The 23,137-nt window shown below is 37.3% G+C and overlaps 1 long non-coding RNA gene across 2 annotated transcripts in view; it reads right to left on the bottom strand.

The window, feature by feature from the left end:
- Window positions 1-323: 323 nt before the first annotated feature.
- Window positions 324-23,137, bottom strand: part of LOC129486555 (uncharacterized) — a 61,213-nt gene continuing 38,399 nt past the window's right edge. The window contains exons 3-4 of one of the 2 annotated variants that reach the window (XR_008659018.2): window positions 18,366-18,473; window positions 324-526 (exon numbers count right to left, since the gene is read on the bottom strand). This is a non-coding gene — a long non-coding RNA (uncharacterized lncRNA). The remainder of the gene's footprint in view (window positions 527-18,365; window positions 18,474-23,137) is intronic. The other variant, XR_010121911.1, reaches the window with a different exon arrangement.

Raw genomic sequence — 23,137 nt, 5'->3', positions numbered from 1 at the left:
ATGGGTCTTCCTCTAAAATAATGAATATTCATGCCATGAGATTTAAAGAAGGTGTTCTGGAACAATTGAAATGCCCTGAAGTCCAGAAAACAAAGATAAGACCTGCAAACCAGAATCCCAACACCCCATTAGAAACGTGCTTCCTCCTCACACAGGAGGCAGTCAGAAGATAGAATTCATCTTCCCACTACAATAAATCTCTGGAAACCCTCACAAAACTTTTGTCAAGTCTGATGAATCTGCATTAATTTACTGAGAGTATCAGAAATAAATAAGGGGAGGAGGCAGTATATGGAAATGTAGACCACTTACTTTTACCTCTCTCTTGGCTCTGCTGAGAAGTGAGCAGCATTGCATCCTATTGAGTGACTTTATCCAGGAATATTCAGCAAGGAACAGCACCAAGGTAAACAGGCTCAAAGTAGGGCTGGGAAAGACTCCAGGGAGTAGCTTCAGTGGGAATGACTCCAAACAGGACAAGACCTTTTCTCCCAATAAATCCTAAAGCATAGTAAGCTGCAGAAGTCTGAGGGGAGAGGAAACAGAAGAGAGAATAGGGTAGGAAGGCTGGCAATTGAGTGACATTAGGTTTTATCATATTTGTGCATAAACATATTCTATCTACAGTATTCTATTTTTCCATACTGAGCAATCCATGATTTTCCATGAAAACAGTTTGTAGTAGAATATTTTCAAGTGTAATAAATGACTATAAATTGCTGTCCATTTCCTTTATGAGAAAAATTAAAGGTATGCCTATTTGAGATATGTTCAAAAGGGAAAGAGCCATGGCTGGCAGAACACATTATTCTAATGTCACTGGGCCAGTAGAGGAGATGAGCTTGTGGTATTATGACTCACAAGTCTGTGGAGACATGCAGAGTTGTATGTTCTTTTCTCCTCTTCTTTTTTTTTTTAATGATTTTGTAACATTATGGACTACACAGTGTTTAATAGTTTGAAATTCACACACACACACACACACACACACACACACAAATTGACTTCTATAAATCAATTTTCATCAGTTCAACTCTCTGATAAAATTGGCCTAGATAAAATTTGATTTATAAAATACAAGAACATATAATTTTATCTCTTATTGCTTTTACTTCTCTGCCAATATTTAAGTACTAAAAATTCTGATTTGGGTTATTTCTGTATCATTTTTTATTTACTTTACAAAGGTTAATAACTTTATTAAAGTACCTTCAAACAGACAGATGCAGTGCTAAAAATAGCTAAGTTAGAGAGCCATCTTGGAACATAAAGATATTCATGATGATGACAGAAATTCATTCATTATTTGGTTTTATCCCTGTAGCTCCATCAAATAAACTTAACAGCAAAAGTGATAATCATCCTAACCCAACCACAATTTGCAAATTAGTAGTAAGTAAATTTAAGCCTAGTAGAATATCCACACATGCTTATTTATGGAACTGGTTTTATTGCCAGGGCAGGTCAAATGATCCTAAATCTCGTTGTATCTTTTATGTAAACGTCCTGCACCATAACTTCAGGTGGCCACCTTACATCATTTAAAATCTAATATTAAGGAAATTTTTAAATCAAATCACCAGAGTACTGATTTGACAAGCTATGGACTAAGAAGGGGAGGGGTTGTGGAATAATATAATGAAAATTACAGTCAAGTAAATACAGTTGCTTAAAGTTTCCTTCAAAGTCAACTTCGAAATTATCTTGGAAAGTAAAACTCATGTGGAAGGAGACAACAGAGTGAAGATCTCAGATGAGGAATAGCCAACTGTGTACATCACGGTACACTATTTCTCTTGTTGATGTCTATGATCTATGAATATGTGTAGAATGTTAAAGTGATTAATGATAACATAACTGTTGAACAAGTTTTTAACAATCTACCTGAGGGTTTTTATAAGAAGAAATTCTATTGACTGGAATAAAATAAGTGAATGGGTGAATATGAATGGAGTCAAATGTTGACAGTAACAAGCACAGGGAAGTTAGCTTGCACCAAATTAATCAGACCTTCAGCAGCTATAAGAACTACAAAGAATTTAACTCAAATGATATGCTTCTAGATCATCTCAGTGTGTTCAATAGGTATTAGAGATGGTAAATATGAGAATAAAGAATTGGTTTATCCACCTGAAAAGAAGCCTAGGAAAAAAACATACAATAAAAAAATTTAAAAAAATAGTTTAAATACTGTATGAATGCTAATCTATATATAAAACATAATCACATGAAAGATAAATATGAAGGATTATTCTACTACACAGATTTTTTTCTGTGAATGTGAGTTTTACTGTCCTTTGACAAGTTTTCCAAATTAGTAAAAGACCCAGAGCTCAGATAATCTTTCAGCACACTTGATGAAAAGTGGCTTGCTATCTCAATAAGATGATAAGTATACAGAAATTTTCACCTAGGTTAGCTTAAAAATTTTGCACCATACAACTTTACAGTAGCATTTGGGTACCTCTGTTCAGTGACTGAAGAAGTCAACCCTGCTGTTATTTATATTTATGCCCCAATGGGAGCCTGAATTAATATAAAAAAGAAATTACCTCAATGCTCAATTTAAAATATGGCTTCATTTCTTTGCAATTTAGTCTAACAATGGTAATATGATAGACTCATCTTAGAATAACATTTACAGTTAACTATTAAGTCCAGGTAAAAGATTACTATTTTTCATAATGGAGAATAAAAAATATTGCTTTATATTAAAATACATATGACTACATATTTGAGTAGAACTAAACTAATGACACAATATGGAATATGGAAGTACTTTAAATGAGTATTGTGCTGGTATTGGACTATTTCAAGCTAAACCAGCAGACACTGCTCTTCATCTATTTTCTTTGGCCATAAGGAAATACTTTTGTCAAAACTTGTGAACATAAGTGAAGTCGATATAAATTTGAGTTATTCTATCTATGTTATTGACTAGTCTGTGACTTTGAAAATATTAACTTCTCTGAATCACAATTTCTTAATTTTCATAAATTAAGAACATCAAGTTCATCAATTATTTTGATGATTAATTGTAATGGTGATATAAAAGTCAAGACTTGTTCTCTATTCTTATCAACAGCCAACTGTGGGAGACAAAAATGGAGGCACATATGCCCATAGAGCATGGTGAGCGCTGGATCACATAGCTCTAAAACTCTAGACAGTACCCAGGAGAGATGGATGGATTGTTGATGGGGATAAAGGAGAAGTTACACAAAAGGCACTACACATAATAAAGCATGTGGCCAGAGAAGTAGAGTAAGAGTATTAGAGCAACCAAATAAAGGCAGCCACATAATGGGAGTAAGAAGTAGATTTTCAGGAGGTGATGGGATCAAAAGGGCAGATGAGGATTACACATGAAGGTTAGGGCTAAATTACAGAGGGCCCAATGTGTCTTCTAAGGTCTTTGACTTTACATCATATAGAATGGAGAGTCAGTGGATACACTTAATTAGAAAAAATAGAGTGTATTGCTTTTTAAAAGGTCCTCCTAGCAGCAGTCCAGAGCACAGTGTGACAGGGAGACTCACAGATAAAGAAACTTCCACAGTAACCAAGAGCCAAGACAAGAAATAATGAGAAAATTGTAAACAGCAGTATAAAACATTAGGACAAAAAAAAAAAACACTTTTAAAATTTATGAGCATATGAGAAAATGACAGAAAAAAATTAATTTATAGCAAGATGTACTAAATGCAAGCAAAGCAATATTCAGAGGCAAATTTATGATGAAAACAGTGTCATAATACTCACAATAATTACTTGAGCTAGTCAATTATCTGCAGAAACTTAAAAAATAATTAAGTTTTAAAAATAAGAGTAAAAATAAAATTGAAACAGAGAAAACAATCAAATAAATCCAGGAACTTATATTTTTTTAAATAATAATGTTAATAAATCTCTAGAAAACCTAGCCAAGAATAAAAGATTAAATAATGGGCAAATAAAATTAAATATAAAAAGTGGCTCTAGCCAGGCGCAGTGGCTCACGCCTGTAATCCCAGCACTTTGGGAGGCCAAGGCAGGTAGATCACCTGAGGTTGGGAGTTCGAGATCAGCCTGACCAACATGGAGAAACCCCATCTCTACTAAAAATACAAACTTAGCTGGGTGTGCTGGTGCATGCCTGTAATCCCAGCTACTCAGGAGGCTGAGGCAGGAGAATTGCTTGAACCTGAGAGGCAGAGGTTGCGGTGAGCCAAGACGGCACCATTACACTCCAGCCTGGACAACAAGAGTGAAACTCCGTCTCAAAAAAAAAAAAAAGTAGCTCTGATAACAAATAATTTTTCACTACCTGTGCATTAAATGCAAAATTGTACGTTAAGATATTTGAAAAAATTGATGAAATAGATGATTTTCTGGAAAAACACATGTGAAATCGAAAATTGACTCAAAGGAAAACAGAAATCTAAAAATAACAATAATCAGGTTAAAAAAGGCTAAAATCTATAAAAATATTAATTTTTGAAAGGACTAGAAACAGACTATTTTACCAAGAGGCTCCTTATGTCATTAAAGCAATATTCAATTTCAAGTATTACTAAAAGTTTAGCAAATTGCTGGATAGGATCAATTTCTAGAAATCAATAACTGGCTTACAAACAACAAGCAATTGGAAAATGCAATAAAGAGATACGCGGTGGTTCACGCCTGTAATCCCAGCACTTTGGGAGGCCGAGGCGGGCGGATCATGACGTCAGGAGATCGAGACCACCCTGGCCAAGACGGTGAAACCCCATCTCTACTAAAAATACAAAAAAATTAGCCGGGAGTGGTGGCAGGTGCCTGTAGTCCCAGTTACTCGGGAGGCTGAAGCAGAAGAATGGCGTGAACCCAGGAGGCGGAGTTTGCGGTGAGCCGAGATCACGCCACTGCACTCCAGCCTGGGCGAGAGTGCGAGACTCCATCTCAAAAAAAAAAAAAAAAAAAGGTAATATTTCATTCAGAATAGCCACCAAATATAATATAAAGCATTTAACAATAACTTTAACAATAAATATGTGGCCCCATAGAAAATAAACTCCCAAACCTTTCTAATATAGAATTAAAGATGTAAATAAATTATTCTAGAGGCATCTTGTATGATGAAGGACTATAGGAAATAAGTTAATTTTGCTAATTTAAGTAGAAATATGCAAAATGTATAAATTACTGAAAATAGAAAATAATTGGAAATATCATAGTTAATTTGTATGTAGTGCTAACTATGTGCTATGACACCTTTACATACATTAACCATTTAAGCCTCATATCTATTCCATGAGGTGCAAACTGTGCTTTTCTGCATCTTATGCAGGGGGAAACAAAAGCTCAGAAAAAGAAATTGTCCAAGATCATGTGGTTAGTAGATTTTGGAAATAAGACTTAAAATCCAGATAGCATGATTTCAAAACCTGACTCTTTGCTCCTATGGTATTTAGCTTCTCAATCCCAAATGTCCAAAAATTAGAAACCAGTCAAATAAATTAGGATACATACGTATGTCTTCGAAAAGAGGAAATGCTTAAATATAATGTTAAGTTAAAAAGGAATAAATAAAACATTATAAATAATACAATCCTAATTTTATTATTTTTGCCTGTGGGTATATGTGTGTCTGTGTGTATAAAGAGTGCTTTAAAAAATGGACAGAAATATAAAAAAAAATGTTAACTGTGGTTTAAGGTAATATTACATATAATTTTGATTTTTTATACATTCCAAGTTTTCTGTATGCAACAGATATTATAACAACAAACAGATAATAAAAGCTAATTTTTTTTTTTTTTTTTTTTAGACGGAGTCTCGCTCTGTCGCCCAGGCTGGAGTGCAGTGGCGCGATCTTGGCTCACTGCAAGCTCCGGCTCCCGGGTTCACGCCATTCTCCTGCCTCAGCCTCCCGAGTAGCTGGGACTACAGGCGCCCGCCAACACGCCCGGCTAATTTTTTGTATTTTTAGTAGAGACGGGGTTTCACCGTGTTAGCCAGGATGGTCTCGATCTCCTGACCTCGTGATCCGCCCGCCTCGGCCTCCCAAAGTGCTGGGATTACAGGCTTGAGCCACCGCACCCGGCCATAAAAGCTAATTTTTAAAAAGTATGAGTTAAGTTAGTGATCACAAGATAGAAAGTTATTTAAAATAATATTTTATTCAAGTGAAATATAGTAAAATATTCAGACTCAGAAAATGCTCTTCCTTTAATCTTCCAAAAATATATGAAATCAATGAAGGGTTAATTATGGAGCAAAGCTAAAATACCCTCCTATGAATCCAACTCCCTGATGTATCTTTCCTGTTTCCCAAAACACGTAATACTATGAGCTAATAGGAATTAAAAATTGGCTATCCAGGCCAGACATGGTGGCTCACGCCTGTAATCCCAACACTTTGGGAGGCCAAGGTGGGTGGATCACCTGAGGTCAGGAGTTCCAGGCCAGGCTGGCCAACATGGTGAAACCCTGTCTCTACTAAAAATACAGAAATCAGCCTGGTGAGGCGGCATGTGCCTATTATCCCAGCTACTCGGGAGGCTGAGGCAGGAGAGTCGGCTTGAACCCAGGAGGCGGAGGTTGTAGTGAGCCGAGATCGCGTCATTGCACTCCAGCCTGGGTGACAGAGTGAGACTCTGTCTCAAAAAAAAAAAAAAAAAAAAAAAAAAAAAAAAAAAAAAAAAAAAAAAAAAAATTGGATATCTAACATTTATTTTTAAAGGAAAATCCCAGAAAGTCACATATTTGCACATTTCATATAGTATGAAACGTTTATTTTAGTCTTTTATTATTCAGTTAGTATGCAAGAATCAGCAAACTGTACACCACTCTGTCCAATTACAGACTATATAATCCTAGGCTCCATGGCAGGCTTTTTCTAGCACATTTCTCTAATGCAAGAAATAAAGGAAAATAAAGCCAAAACTTTTAAATTATTTTATACCAAAATGAAAATAACAAATAAGCTAGAATATTTTATCAATTTGTTTAAATACTTGAATCTTTTATTTGTATTGTTAAAAATGCATTATTACTGAAATTTTTTATCTAGTGAACCTATCACTACAAAAAGAATTGATCTAAGATCTCCTTCAGTACCTCTCTTGCCTCAAAAACAAAGACCCCCAAAAAACACGGATGTTTAACTGCATAATTGTCTGCTTGAGTAGCTTTGCCAAGATCCACTTCTCTTAACTCACAGGTCTCAAATTGAACCCATCAACCACAAATTTTCCTGTAGTAATAGTATCCTCCATAGTGAACATGTCAGTGCCAGCCTCTATCTGCAACCGCAGCCACTTTCAGCTTTCAGTTTTTATTTAAAAGACTTAATTGGAAGTTTTTATTACTCCCAATTAGGCTTTTTAATTAAAAGGAAAAGTTGAAAGAGGCTGCAGGCAAATACTGCTGAAACCCATATCAGCATAAAATCGAAGGAAATAAAAACAAAATTACGCTACTGTAAAACAGCAGTAACAGGCTCAGCTTTCAATAATGTTTACCTCTGGTCATATTTAATGTTATGGTAGCACATTGACAGTGATGAAGTGGACATGACTGATTGGAAAAACCAGACTGCCTCTAATGTAACAATAAAATTCATCAAAATGATACTTAAAAGACCACATTAGCATTCAAGGCAAAAATCTACCAAAATGCACAGTTGACAATTCAAGCAGTTAGCAACTCTAATTCACCAACACGGCACTAACTCTACACACTAATGCAGACTCTTAAAGCCTCTTTGACAAGCAGAATACTACATATAAAAAATGTGGGTAAGTGCTTATTGTTGTAAGATGATTGGCTTTTTAATTCCTTGAAGAATTTTTTTTCTGTATAAAGCCTTAACTTGTCATCATTGTCAAGTTTTGCACTAGAACTACTGATGGTTTTTTAATTTAAAATGAAATTAGAAGAAATTTAAATTCCATGTAATGTCTTCAGAGCAAAATAGAGCTTCTTATATAAAGGTGAGATCATCATCAAAGGTAATAGGAATATGTAGAGATACTAGATCTATACCGGAGATAATTTCATACCCAATAAGCTTGGCTATTTATCTTGAATTTTATTTATTATACTGAGAGTCAGAAGATGTTTAAAATGGCTCACATGTAAATTGTGATGCTAAAGAAGTTATTCGTTTGTATCTTCACTTTCCATCTCACATACTTAATTGATATTTGCCCCCAAATCATACTACCAAATTTGGGGTAAAAACACAGAGGTCTATGTAGAGATGATAAATTTCAGTAGGACCAGGCTGCAAAAATCTTTGTTGTTTATGTCCAGTCATGTGAGGAGTTCATATTTTGCAATTTGCATTCTTGATAAAAGATAATACAAATATATGCAGCCCCTCTGTCGTTTTCTAAAGACAATAATCTGGCATTTTCTCTTTCAAAAGGAGACACTCACTACAGTGCAGACTAGGGGGACAGGGGCAGGTTGGAAATCCTTTTATGTCATGGATTACAGTCTTTTTAGTCTCCTTGCCTTGACTCCTGACTCTACAATTCATTCGCTGCATAACAAGCTTTCATAAGGCATAAATCAATTCGCATCATTCCCTTGCTTTACAAACCCTATTACGGCTTCTTACTGTGACTAGAATAAAACCTGAACTCTTATGCATGGCCTATCAAAGCACTGCCTGGTCTAGCTCATGACTCCAACCTCATCTTGAGTCCTCTCCCTAGCTCACTCTCTCCAGCAACTAGGATCTGTGGACACATTAATATGCCCTTGCCTGCATTGGGGCATTTGCAAATGCCCTATTCTGTGTCTAACACTCTTCCTACTTTCCCAGAGGCCCACTTTTTCTATGCTTCTCAATTTAAACATAGTATCAATGTAAACATTACCTCTTCAGAGACGCCTTCCCTAACCACTTAAAGTGTGTTCATCACAGTTAACATCATAAGTCTACCACAATTCATAAATGTATATGCCCCATAACCCTTAACACAATCATAATTACAATACTTAGGTGACCATTTATATGTTTTCTTTTTTTTAGAATGTCTTCAACAAGAGTACATCCCTCAGCCAAAAAAAATCAAGAACCACGACTGTTTGTTTCAACATATTCCACCATGTACCCAACACCTAGCTTCATACTGGGCAGACAGTAGGCAATCAATAAATTTTTTATGAATAAATGAATAAATAAAGAATATATGAATGCAAGTGTTAAAGAATTCCTTTCAAGTTGCTAGTACCAAAGGCACCTCATGTGTTATAAAATTATTATAATAAGGTAGTAGGGAATAGAAACACCGTTCAGTTGTATTAAGATCAGCCAAGAATGTATTCGTGACCCCTCTAGCCAGACCCATCTCAATCTAAACAAGAAGTGAGCTCTTGTACCTTCTGTGTGGTTTGGGATTTGGTTGAGGGGGGGGGGTTTGTTTTTGCTGTTTGTTTATTTCCTAATCATACAGTATTTTTTCCCCCTTCTCCCACCTCCCACTTAAAAGGTCAGCCCATAGGTTTACTCTGAGGTGTAAGTATAAGAAGTGTCACTTATTTCCATAGAGTATATGTCCCACAGTTAAAAGTATGGTAGTATTCCACTTATCAAAGCTAATTTCCCACCAACTCACATTATGAAATGTGAAACAAAGTAGAAGAAAGTAGGAATTTTATAATAATATCAAGAGAAAAATGTAGAAGGAAAAAGAGTTGGAGGAGAGGAAGGAACCAAGTCAATATTGTAGCCCTTGAGATAAACAACTGGGGGTGAAAGTGTTAGGGAGCATATTGCTCATCAACTATCTTCACTTAAAGTTCACTTAGGAAGAAGAAAGAAAAAAGACAAGTTTCATGGCACCACCAGCCTATGCTTTCATACCTCCAGGTGGTGGGTGTATAGAAACTATCTGGAGATGCATCCAAGCACCTGCAGCCTCTAGGAAGATTGCTTTCCAAAATGGAAAGGTGAGCTGGGATTAGACCTAGGAGACTGAAAGAAGCACAGAACTAAACATTAAAGCTTGAACAATCATATAAATATTCTCCTACCTTAGGAGAGAAAGCCGAAAGAAAGAAAAATATAACCAGGCATGTGCAGCATTTTTGTCATCTTAGTCATTACATAAAACTACATGGTAACATCTGTATCATTTTCTTTATTTTGAACAGAATAGACAGCTCAGATAGGATAAATGATTTGCCATGAGCAAGACAGTTAATAAGGGTCATAGCCTGGATGAACACAGACTTCTCTGTCTCCAAAGCCTAATGAGTTATCTTCAATTCAGGCAGAAAGACCCTTCAGACCATTTGCTTTTTACTTGTTCCTTTGGTTTGCAATGTTTCATTTTCTGTTTTGTTTTACTTTGTTTCATGTTTCAACCGACATGCCTGTGCCACCTACTTCAGAATACTTGCAGATTTTCCAGAGCCAAACTTTAACATCATTGCTTATGTTTAAAGGGACCTGGAACTTTTGTTGCAATTCTAGGTTCTACACTGTGTTTGAAGAAGAGAGAAATCATGGGTAGTTTCACAAGAAGAAAATTTCACAGAGGTAAAGGGCTCTATCTTCTGAGCCAGTTAAATCTGAGCTTTTTTCATAGCTCTGCCACCAGGTATCTGTACTCTGAAATAAAGACCATTGCTGCATTATTTTTATTGTTGTCATAAGAAATTATTATAAATGTAGTGGTTGAAAACAACACATATTTATTATCTTACAGTTCTGGAGGTCAGAAGTCAGACATGGGTCTCACTGAACACAAATCAAGGTGTTTGCAGGGCTGTATTCCTTTCTGAAGGCTCTAAAATAGAATTCATTTTCTTGCCTTTTTCAGCTTCTAGAGGCTTCCTGCATTCCTCGGCCCTGGCCCCATTTCTCCATCTTCATAACCAGCAACATTGCATCTTTCTCACTTTTTTCCATCATCACATCTGTATCACTGATCATAGACAGGAATGATTCTCCTCCTTTTAATGACCCATGTGATTCAATGAAACCCACCCACATAAGCCAAGATAATCCCCTCACCACAAAGTCCTTAAACTTAATCACATCTGCCAATTCCCCATTGCTAGGTAAGATAACATGTTCACAGATTCCAGGGATTAGAATATGAATATCTTTGGAGAGGTTATTATTTTGCCTATCACAGTTATCTGAGTCTCAATTCTCCCACCAGTGTAACAGGAAAAATAGCTCCTACTTTATAGAATTTTGAGGTTGATAAGTGAGTATACACACAAAATGGTTAGCTTAGTATCTAACATATAATTATGGGCCTGAAAATGTTGGCTATTGTCATAAGTAATAACCTGTTCTTGCTCTTCTCATTTGCTTCTAGCAAAACCCACTTCCTACTACCACAAAACCATCAGGGTCATTGATTTCAAACCATCCTCTATCCCAGATTCTTCTCTATATTTCTTGGAGGACAATGTTTTCTTAAACCTTTCATAAGCATTTGTCTCCCCTTCGAATAAGCTGGAGAGGTGACACGAGGGGTTATTCCTGTACACTTGAAATTTTCAAAACTGCCACTCAATAATGGGCCCTAAATCCCTGCAAAACTTCTCTTATGACCATGCATGTTACTTTTCAATCTAAATAAACCCCTCACTGAAATTCATTATAAACACTCCCATGTCTCTCTCTCTGAGGCCCAGGGCTGCAAGTGGTGAGGAAGCCAGCCAATCACCTGCTACTTTCAGAGGTCCTGGCGTCACAGTATAACCAGATTGTCAAGGTACACCTGGAGGATTACCTGCTAAATCACAAGTTTAAAGAAAACAATTTGGAGTTACCCAAGAGGAAACAACACACTTACTTATCTCCAGACTCTCCACACAGACTGTATTAAATTTTCCATAACCAAATTTACTGCAGGGCTGAGAACAAGCATGAGATATTTCTGCTGAAAGTTTTTGATATTTCAAACTGCCTTTTAAAAAGAAGCTTAAAACGCAAGTGCAATTCCTCTCTTCAGCAAAACTCCTATTTTTTTTCATTTGGGAAAATGCTTGGCTGTCTAATTGTTCCATAGTACAAAGTAAAAACAAGTTCAAAACACAGGACATAAATTAAACCAGGTAATAATGCCCTTCACTGTCAAGATTTTGTAAACACCATATTTGACATCATCAAACTGTCCAGAAGTTCTTTCAGCACCCATTTCTGTGACATTTATAAATCAATAAAACACAAGTATTCACACTAGTGGAGGGAAAAAGAAATGAAAGATGGCAGAAAAGTTACTTTTTAAATTTCTAAACTAAATGTATATTCAAGTATAGCAACTCTTGAGCCAAACAGGTAATGAACTCTTAGAGAACTATTTAGCATTTTTCCCAATGCTTGGTAGTCACTGCATTAAGTGTACAATGTAGGAATATAGAAAACAAGTAGAATTCAGCCAAATAGATTTGTTGTAGTCAATATTCAGCAATACTAAAAGGAAAGGCATGTTTTGTTTGAAAAGAGCACCTCAATTCCCATCCCTGCCCATCAAGTGAAAAGGAAAATATATGAGGATATCAACTGTGAAATGTCAGCATACTAAGTAGGGTATATAGCTTGTGTTTCCTGATATGAAAGGGAAAGATCTTGGTGAATGCTATTTGAAAGTCCATCTGCCACAGAGCTATACGATGCTTTCTCGTGTTCTATAAAGCTGCTCAGAAGGGATGCTCAGAGTGCTGAAGCACTATCTCAGTACATCGCCCCATCACCACCCACAGCTGTTCATGGGAGTGCCGGAGAGAATTGGATGTACTAAAGAAAATGAATTTGGAAATAAAATAGAAGAGCCTCAGAATTTAAACAAGAAAAGGAAAAGAACTGAAGCAAATGATACGGTTACCTTATCCCATGAGACAAGCATGTGTGAATGAATGTTATAAGATTTTTTACTAAGCCTAAACATAACTATGAAATATAAAAAGGGCCTAGGTCTTTTGTTGTCGCTATCAAAGGGGGGGAAATGAGCTAGTCCAGAGTGACAGTGCTGGAGGCAGATAATGAAAGCTTGAAATTGAAATGGTGATAAACTCTGTGTACAAGTCCTGCAGATTAGATGAATATTTATTAGAGTTACATTTCACATTCTCTTATAGAGTATGTAGCATCTTAAAGAATAATTTTAAAAGCTCTCATCTCTATTTCAAAAAAAAAGGGTGGGGGGAAGAAAAAAGGGTGCAATCTACATGGAGTAATGTGAATTCACAAATGGCAATGCTCACAATATCTTAACATGTTTCTCAAACCAAAGAACCCCATAATCACTTCTCAGATTTAACAAGCTGACATCAAACTATAAACAGGATCATTTCACACCAACGATAACATAGTCACCTCTCAAGAGAAAGGGAAGCCACATTTCACAGTTTAAAAGTGCATATGAAAAGCAAAAGTGCAACCAAACTACCCAGAGTCTATGAGGGAACATCGTCAGATTAATAATGTGTGAAATGTAGTCAAAACCCTGCTGCCCATAGCAGGTATTTCAGCTTTTCTTAGACTGTTAAGATAACTGGAAACTTTTATAGACAGGATACTGTCATTTAAAATGGATTCTGCTTTTAAAGAGATAGTTTTGATATATCACTACACAGCTTCAGAAGTAAATGGGCACCGAAGTGCAACAAGGGCTCTCAGGAAGACACATTTCAGTACTCACCTGGCCAAGTGCAAGACAGTGGAAGATATATTGGGGTTTGATTTTGTGTCCGGAATTGGTGGGTTCTTGGTCTCACTGACTTCAAGAATGAAGCCGCGGACCCCCGCGGTGAGTGTTACAGTTCTAAAGGCGGCGTGTCCACAGTTTGTTCCTTCTGATGTTCGGATGTGTTCTGAGTTTCTTCCTTCCGGTGGGTTCGTGGTCTCGCTGGCTCAGGAGTGAAGCTGCCGACCTTCGCAGTGAGTGTTACAGTTCTTAAGGCGGTACGTCTGGAGTTGTTCGTTCCTCCCGGTGGGCTCGTGGGCTCGCTGTCTTCAGGAGTGAAGCTGTAGACCTTCGCGGTGACTGTTACAGCTCATAAAAACAGTGTGAACCCAAAGAGTGAGCAGTAGCAAGATTTATTGCAAAGAGCGAAAGAACAAAGCTTCCACAGTGTGGAAGGGGACCGAGGTGTTGCCACTGCTGGCTCGGGCAGCCTGCTTTTATTCTTATCTGGCCCCACCCACGTCCTGCTGATTGGTAGATCCCAGTGGTCTGTTTTGACAGGGCGCTGACTGGTGAGTTTACCATCCCTGAGCTAGACATAAAAGTTCTCCACGTCCCCATCAGATCAGTTAGATACAGAGTATCCACACAAAGGTTCTCCAAGGCCCCACCAGAGCAGCCAGACAGAGTGTCGGCTGGAGCATCCACAAACCTCGAGCTAGACACAGGGTGCTGATTGGTGTGTTTACAATCCCTGAGCTAGACATAAAGGTTCTCCACATCTCCACCAGACTCAGGAGCCCAGCTGGCTTCACCCAGTGGATCCCGCACCGGGGCTGCAGGTGGAGCTGCTTGCCAGTCCCCCGCCGTGCGCTCGCACTCCTCAGCCCTTGGGTGGTTGAAGGGACTGGGCGCCGTGGAGCAGGGGGCGGCGCTCGTCCGGGAGGCTCCGGCGGCACAGGAGCCCATGGAGGAGGGTGGGAGGCTCAGGCATGGCGGGCTGCAGGTCCCGAGCCCTGCCCCGCGGGAAGGCAGCTAAGGTCCAGTGAGAAATCGAGCGCAGTGCCGGTGGGTTGGCACTGCTGGGGGACCCACTATACCCTCTGCAGCTGCTGGCCTGGGTACTAAGCCCCTCATTGCCCGGGCGGCAGGGCCAGCCGACTGCTCTGAGTGGGGGGGACCCGCCAAGCCCACCCCCACCCAGAACTCCAGCTGGCCCGCAAGCGCCGCGCGCAGCCCCGGTTCCGGCTCGCGCCTCTCCCTCCACACCTCCCTGCAAGCTGAGGGAGCCGACTCCCGCCTTCGCCAGCCCAAAAAGGGGCTCCCACAATGCAGTGGTGGGCTGAAGGGCTCCTCAAGTGCCACCAAAGTGGGAGCCCAGGCAGAGGAGGCTCCGAGAGCAAGCGAGGGCCGTGAGGACCGCCAGCAGACTGTCACCTCTCAATTTGATGGTTGTCTCAAAAAAGAAAAAAGAAACAAAACAAAATCCTCTCCCGTTGTATCAATAACAAGATAGGGACATTTGTTTTCACATACCCAAGGAAGAAATTACTTGTATTGTAGCATATATATCATTAATTTTTTTTTTTTTTTTTGGACAGAATCTCACTCTGTGCCCAGGCTGGAGTGCAGTGGCATGATCTCAGCTCACTGGAACCTCCACCGCTGAAGTTGAAGCAATTCCACCGCTGAAGTTGAAGCAATTCTCCTGCCTCAGCCTCCCAAGTAGCTAGGATTACAGGCAAGCACTACACGCCTGGCTAATTCTTGTATTTTTAGTAGAGACAGGGGGTTTTGCCATTTTGACCAGGCTGGTCTCAAACTACTGACCTTAAGTGATCCACCAGACTCAGACACCCAAAGTGTCATTAATCTCTTTTATTAGACCAATTATAATTTGGACTAAAATTTACAGACCACAAGGTATGGTGATTTAAAACAGTATTAAAAATCCACCTAGTTAATGAAATCCAAAATTTTCATTTGTTTTCCCTTAATCATCTGAATAATTTGTCAAAAATATTGCCCCCATCTACTACGTCTTTTTAAAAAATTCAAATGAATAAAGTTGATTCATTTTAAAATTGTGCCTCCTCCACCATGACACATTAATATATCATCCTATTTATCAGAACAAAGACATTAAAATGACATACCACATTTTAATATAAAATGATAGTAGAAAATATCAGAAGACAAAATATACTTTTCTTTTATTTTAGCTAGTTTAGGGAAAGAAAACAAAATATATCTGTCTTGCTTGAGCTTTTAATTAGTTAATCCTCCAAACAGGTAAGTCAGTGCTGTGAAGTGCTCCTCTGGTTTCAAATAATTACCTGAAAATGAGTGCCTGGAGTTGCATTAACTATTGCCTCATCAGCATTCATCACTATTGCTATAGCATGAAGAGAATAAAAAAATAAAATAAATGAAGAGAGGAAATAAAACTATGACAAAAAAGGACAATTTTTTTTTAATCTTGCCATTGATCATATCTCCATAAGTGTTATTTCACTGTACATGTCGTGATGGTTGCATAACAGCCACATTCTTGAAGCACATAACTTACCTGAAACAAATTTTGTAGTTTCTTCTGCTTTCCAGGCAGAGACTTTCACACTTAGTTGGCACCAGAACCACTTGGGAGCTTGTTAAAAGTTGAGATTCCCAGGACTCTATATATAAAGATTCTGAGGCAGCCAGTATAGTTTGGGGCCTGGGCATTTTCAAGCACTCCAGGTTGATTATCATGCAGTAGGTTTACGGATCATACCTGGAGAAACATCGCCCTGCACATTGTGTTCTACATCCCTTCCACATCCCCAAAGAAAACAAGATTCCCTGCATATGCTCTGCACCCTAAGGAGGCAGAAAATCACCACATTTCTGTCTCATTGCCCATGGTATGAATGAGGCTGTTGCCACTTATTAGTCAGCTGTTCCAAACTGAACCTCTGGCAACAGGTCCTCGTATCTTCACAAGTACATCATTCCATCTTTGAACAACTCTGACTTTTCTCTTCTTATATTTGAATACAAGTTTTTTTTCTAACCTTTGGAACCATATTCTGTAACCGCTGTTTTGCTCCCTCATACCGACAGTGTAGGCACGGGTAGATGGTTCCACCCAAAGATTGGCAGGGGGAACAAATTCAGTGAAAATGCACTGGAGCTCATATGACATGACATTCTTAGAAAGGGCTGGGGGAATTTAAGTGATTTGAGATTTTGGTAAAGCTGTAAATGATTATAAAAGGTATAGATGATGAGAACAGAGAATGGAATTGCCAAAGGAGAGATTATTTTCCTTCCAGCAATATAGGATACACATGAAAAATATAAATTTAAACAATATGGAAGTTTAGATTAAAAAGGTAAAATCTCTTTTCCCCAAGCTGACCCTTCTAGTCTCCTAAAACAAGTATCTCAACATCTTTTATTTTCAGTTATTTTACTGGCTTTCATTACCACAATATATTTATATCTCTCTTTACCTGACAGTGCCCATTGCCTTCTCACCTAGAGAGATTAGGAGTTTATGAACATGCTCTACCCTCTTCCTCTTCTCTCTCCTCTACCTTGTATTATTAATTTAAGCTATTCTAGTGGTTGCCTTTATGACTAACTTTTGTGGTTAAGTTTCTAGCTCTGAATTAGTCATCTTGGGCAGCATATAAAGATGCTATAAAAAATAGGATATTCACACATTTATGCTTTCTAAAGGTAAAATGTTAAAAATGCTTTCTTAATCACTAACCTATGTGTTAGATGACTGACTTAAGGCAAAGCTACTGAAATCATTCTCTCTTCTATCCATAGTCAGTAGTATTGTTGACACGTATACTGTAGAGAATTGTTTGAAACTTTCTAAAGCCTTGTGTTCAACATAAATACAAATTTGTGTAACATATACACTAGATTGACTGTCCCCATGCACCTTCTTATAACTTTGATACATGATTTTAACTCATGTTAAAAAAAAAAAAAAAAAAAAAACATTGGGAGCAGTGGCTCATGCCTTTAATCATAGCACTTTGGGAGGCCGAGGAGGGTGGATCACTGGAGGTTAGGAGTTGGACACCAGCCTGGCCAACATAGCAAGACCCTGTCTCTACGAAAAATACAAAAATTAGCCTGGCAGGGTGGCACATGCCTGTAATCCAGGCTATTCGGGAGGCTGAGGTAGAAGAATCACTTGAACCTGAGAGGCAAAGTTTGCAGTGAGCCAAAACTGTGCCACCGCACTCCAGCCTCCAGCCTGGGTGACAGAGTAAGACACCATCTCAAAGAAAAACAAACAACAACAACAAAAGAAACACATATTTTTAACTAGTACAACATAATTTGTCCCAGAAGAGTTGATCCTCTATCTTGAGGATTCTTTAGTTCCACACTCTATTTCAGCCCCATAAAAAAAACCCTTCTTTATTTGACAGGCCCCTGGATTTCTAATCAAGCTACATTTGCATTATCCAAGAGTAATAAAACATCTACTGACAAAAAAAAAAAAAGTCACTAACTAATATCCTAGAACAAAGCTAAGCTATCAGTTCTGAAAGAACGTTGCTTCCAAACAACCTCACTGTGTTAGTCTTGGCTGGAGAACAAACGACAGAAAGTTATTTAAAAGCTGACATACAAAGAAAGAAATGGCAGTGCCATAAACAGGTAGTTAATGAATCACAAAAGTAAAAGATAATGGCATTGTTGTGACATGGTAACAAACCACAATGGCCAACTCACTTGTCCATCAGAGTACAATTATGCTCAGTGGGAATATGGCTGTTTTTGTTGTTGTTTTGAACAATGATATAGACAGTGAATCAAAGACGCAGAGAAATAATGCTGCAACTGCAAACCAAAAAACAACTTTTATGAGATTTCTATGTCCTACATAACCAGAGATGTAAATGTTGATTTTTCTATGACATTACTACTACACAGGAAATTAGCGCTTCCAATATCCTTGTGAAGGCTAACTTATGTAGGCCAATCCTTAATTTTGCTGGGATTGATTCTTTACTTTTTCTACTAGGAAGTTACTGTCTCTTGGAAAACATACAGCATTAACTCATTGCACAGTGCCTTTAAAGAACTAAAGGTAAGGTTTTTTGGGAAAGTGAAAACCTTTATACATATTTACAAAAATATGCAGTTACAATGATATCCATAAATAAATACATCCTAAAGGAATACACTATGCAATGTCAAAGTGATTGTTAAAAAATCAATATGATATAATGTAGCATGCTATTATAATATAAAACTTTAATAGATGTGCTTATTAACCAAGGAAAATTTGTCTACAGAATGCCCAGTGTGAGATTAAAAATAAAATCCAACAACAAAATTTAAAATTTCGTAAGAGCCCATCCAATGGGTATAGTAGAGAGAGGAAAAGATATTAACAAACAGCAACCAAGACATGTAGGGTAGGAAAGACTGAAGTAAAACTATTGTTTAATTTTAAAATCATAACAAAAAAGATAAATGCTTTTTAATAGACCAATTAGATGGAGTATGTTATACATACTATTTAATGGGAAACAAAGCAGAAATTAAGAAGCAGATTTAAAGTTTTCATAAATTGTTTGCTATGTAGGAATAACATGGGATTACAATAATCGAATTTTTGAAGTTAAATAATAGTGACTTTAAATGTGAAAATCCATTTTTAAAACCATACTCTACATCCTGATGGTTTGGAATCAGCTACTATGCACAGAAGAATGTCTTGATTATAGATAAAAGTTCTTAAATTCTAGCCTTTTCTTGGATTATAGATATTTCCAAAAGGGAGGAAAAATCATGGCCAACAAAATTCAAAATCCTAATCCTAATTAATTTTTTCACTTCCTAATCTATTCACAACTCAGAAATATATTTGAAGAATTTATTCCAGTAGAAAAATACTGCCTAGTTCCAAAGACTATTTAATACAGTGGTTTTTCATTATTCATAGCACCAACCAATACCAAGTGGTAAAGAATTCCACAGTGGCATATGTCATTATCAAATGTACCAAGAAATCACAGTTCATAAATATTAATGTTTGTGGCTGAGTCAATACTTTATCAGACCAATTATTATAAATGTGAAAGTGCTAACAATCCCCTTGTTTACCACAGCAGAATTTATACTAGTCCCTGGTGAACAACATTTAATTTTTTAAATGCTAATATTCTTGGCTTCAGCTATTTTCACTGCATATTCTATATACTTTTAATGTGTACAAAGTATGGTAACTGTAGCTACTGTTTACTGTGTAATATAACCCTAAAGATTAGGTTACAGTTACCACTTAGCAGTTACTACAAATATGTTCAAGTTAACGGTAATAAGGATTATCTATAACTGCTTTATGAGAATTGAAGTTCCCACAGAGGTAACTATTCCAATTGCTACAACTACTCAGATTCGATTTTCCAATTCTTACCATTTTCACTATAGACAGGAAAGCATACAAGAGCTAAAGAACAGAAGGAGAAAATCAGAATTATTAGAATGATGAAGGTGCTGAACTGAATTTCCTCACTCCAGCTCTGGAGGTGCACAATATGCAGCCCAAACTTATCCTAAGAAGAAAACCCAAGAATCAGACTAGTGTTCTAATCTGAGATGTGCCACTATCTCTGAGAATGCACATAATTAAGTTCTCTGAGCCTCAGATACTGCTGCATCTTTGTTATGCTATTTCCCTTTTGATCCACAGCCTGTCAAATTGTATCCATTTTTCATTGGTCAAAGAATATATGGATTTCCTCATTAAGTCCGTTTTTATTACTTAAGCCAATTAATATATCCTTATTTTGAATATTTAGAGCTTAGATAACCCAATTTAGTGCAGAATTATGTATATTCCACTTATTTTTTTTTTTAAATTATCTCCTTTGGGCCGGGCACAGTGGCTCACACCTGTAATCCCAGCACTTTGGGAGGCTGAGGAGGGTGGATCACCTGAGGTCAGGAGTTCGAGACCAGCCTGGCCAACATGGTGAAATCCCATTTCTACTAAAATACAAAAATTAGCCGGGCATGGTGGTGCATGCCTGTAATTCCAGCTACTTGGGAGGCTGAGGCAGGAGAATCACTTGAACCCTAGAGGCGGAGGTTGCAGTGAGTGGAGATTGCGCCATTACACTCCAGCCTAGGCAACAAGAGCAAAACTCCATCTCAAAAAAAAAAAAAGAAAAAATTACCTCCTTTGTACACAATAATAATAATAATAATAATAATAGCTTCCTGTTTTGATTACCTACTATATGCCAAAAATCATAATTGAACATTTGGATACACTATGACTTCTTTGCTCAACTAGGGAACTCCATTCAGTCATTTATTAACACAGTGTAAACATGTAGCTCAGTCACATGGCAGTGAGTTCACTAAACAAATGTATAGTTCATGGCAGAAAAAGAAAACAATGCATTTATCAGCAAGAATGAAATAAAGGTATGATAGCAAGATTTCCACTTATTTTTATGAATGCTCTAAATCTCCAATTGCTAAAAGGCAAAGCTTAGTTTTAATTAGAAGGGCTGCTCTATGAGTTAACTAGTTGGTAAATGTGGAAAGAATGACAGGACATGCTCTGCTTAACCCCACTCACTTCCTCTAGAGAGGGAGCTTTCCTGCAGAGAACACAAATTTTCTTCTCTTTCATGCTGTACATCTTACCCAGGCAGGCTTCTGGCATAGGCAAGCCCTGGTTTAGAGCCACCTAGAAGTAGATGGGGCAGTTTCTGTGATTCTGGAGTTTTTTATTTGCAATCCTATAAGGCAAACAGATAAAAAGCTACTCTCTACCTAACCTCTGTTAGTGATAAAGGTGGTATTTTGGCCCCTACATTTTTTGGCTCTTGTTGTTTTCTAATTTTTCAGATGTAGAAAGAGGGTGCTGTTTATTGGTATTTCCTTGAAAAACTCATAAACCCAATTTTGTAAAATTCTGCATGTATGCTTACTTAAAAATCTGAAAAATAATTAAACCAAAGTGATACAATGGAAGACAATTTTTTTATCTTTGCATATTCTACATTTTTACTTTATGAAGATATACCATAGCTAGGAAAATGGTTAAATATACATTATATATATATACATATATTCATACAAACAGGCATATATATGTTTTTAAATAGAATGCTAATTTCTCAGAAAAAAAAGAATATTGGTTATGTGTAGTCCTCACAATAGGTGTTGTCTTAAAATGCTCAATATTCATATCATAAGTATTTAACAGTATTTTAATGATAAGCCCCCAAATGGATTGCACAGTTGGGATAAGCTTGCAGGAAGTCTTGAGCCTCCTATATTATTAAGAACTCTTTCTAATCAGTTAACAGACCCTTGGAGCAATCAAAGAAAATTACCTCCTTTTAGCCGTTACAGATCCACATGGCTTTTCAAAAACATATCACTGCATTACACGCCCATGGTAGACACAGAATCCCTTTCGTCCAGTAGAAGCTATAGTATGCTTTTATGGTGACATTTTCCTCCAAATATCACTAACTTTCATAGAAGCCAGCAGTTTCAAAGTGCTGGAGGCAGCAGGCTTGTAATTAGGAGACATTTATTCCCTCCTCTGTCACTATATTTCTGCTCACTTAGCCTCGCTTCATTTTGCCCATGCACAAAATAAGAAAAACAACTTTTGCTTTTTTCTTAATAGTGCTAGTTAAGAAAATAAATGGACATATCTTCATGAATGCTATAACTCTATATTCTTACAAAGAAAGCTATATACATATATACATTCTTTAATTAACTTTATTACAGTAATTGCTATTACCATAATTAACTTTAGCAGTCCATCAATGATGAGGCTATGTAATTTTTCTTTTGTTCCTTAACTCAAGATGCATTTAAGTATGTGACATTTTTTCTCCCGATACCACTATTATCACAAAAGTCCATCACTTCAAGGTGCTAGAGGCTGGGAAGGTATCAAAACGGCAGAGGAACAAGCTTTGTCTGTAGGAGGAAAGCTGGTATTCTCCGAATCGACAAGAAAAATATCACCCTTGAGAGTTGCTTTCCCCAATCAAGATATGAAAAATCACTTGTATGTGGCAAGTTAACCAAATAATAGTGGAAGAATGCCAGTTTCAGGAAAAGTCATTTTGATGGATGTGAAAGGAATGAAATGAGATGCCTGCTTTATTAAACAGCAGCTGATCTGTTTTCTGCCCACAAGAGGAAGTTTACAAAAGAGTTGGACAGTTGTGTCAGGGAACTGAAGCCCACAATCACCCGTGGTAGTTTGAAAAGGACAAAAGCACAAAGTACATCCAAAGAATAAAGACAAGTGACATCTGATAAAACACAAGAGACTCAGTGGAACGGCATTACAGCTTGAAGATAGAAAGCAGCAAATTAGGGTCAAAGAAAAAGCTTGTTTTTATGAATCTGAAAACACTGAAAAGACTAAGGAGACAGAGAAAATCCCTTACAACCTAGCAGGGCTATAGATGTCAAATAGCCAGGAAAGGTCATCTTAAGTAGTTCCACTG

The sequence above is a fragment of the Symphalangus syndactylus genome, chromosome 7 (assembly GCF_028878055.3).
Source record: "Symphalangus syndactylus isolate Jambi chromosome 7, NHGRI_mSymSyn1-v2.1_pri, whole genome shotgun sequence".
Classification (NCBI taxonomy): Eukaryota; Metazoa; Chordata; class Mammalia; order Primates; family Hylobatidae; genus Symphalangus; species Symphalangus syndactylus.
This window is presented reverse-complemented; position numbering and strand designations above follow the sequence as displayed.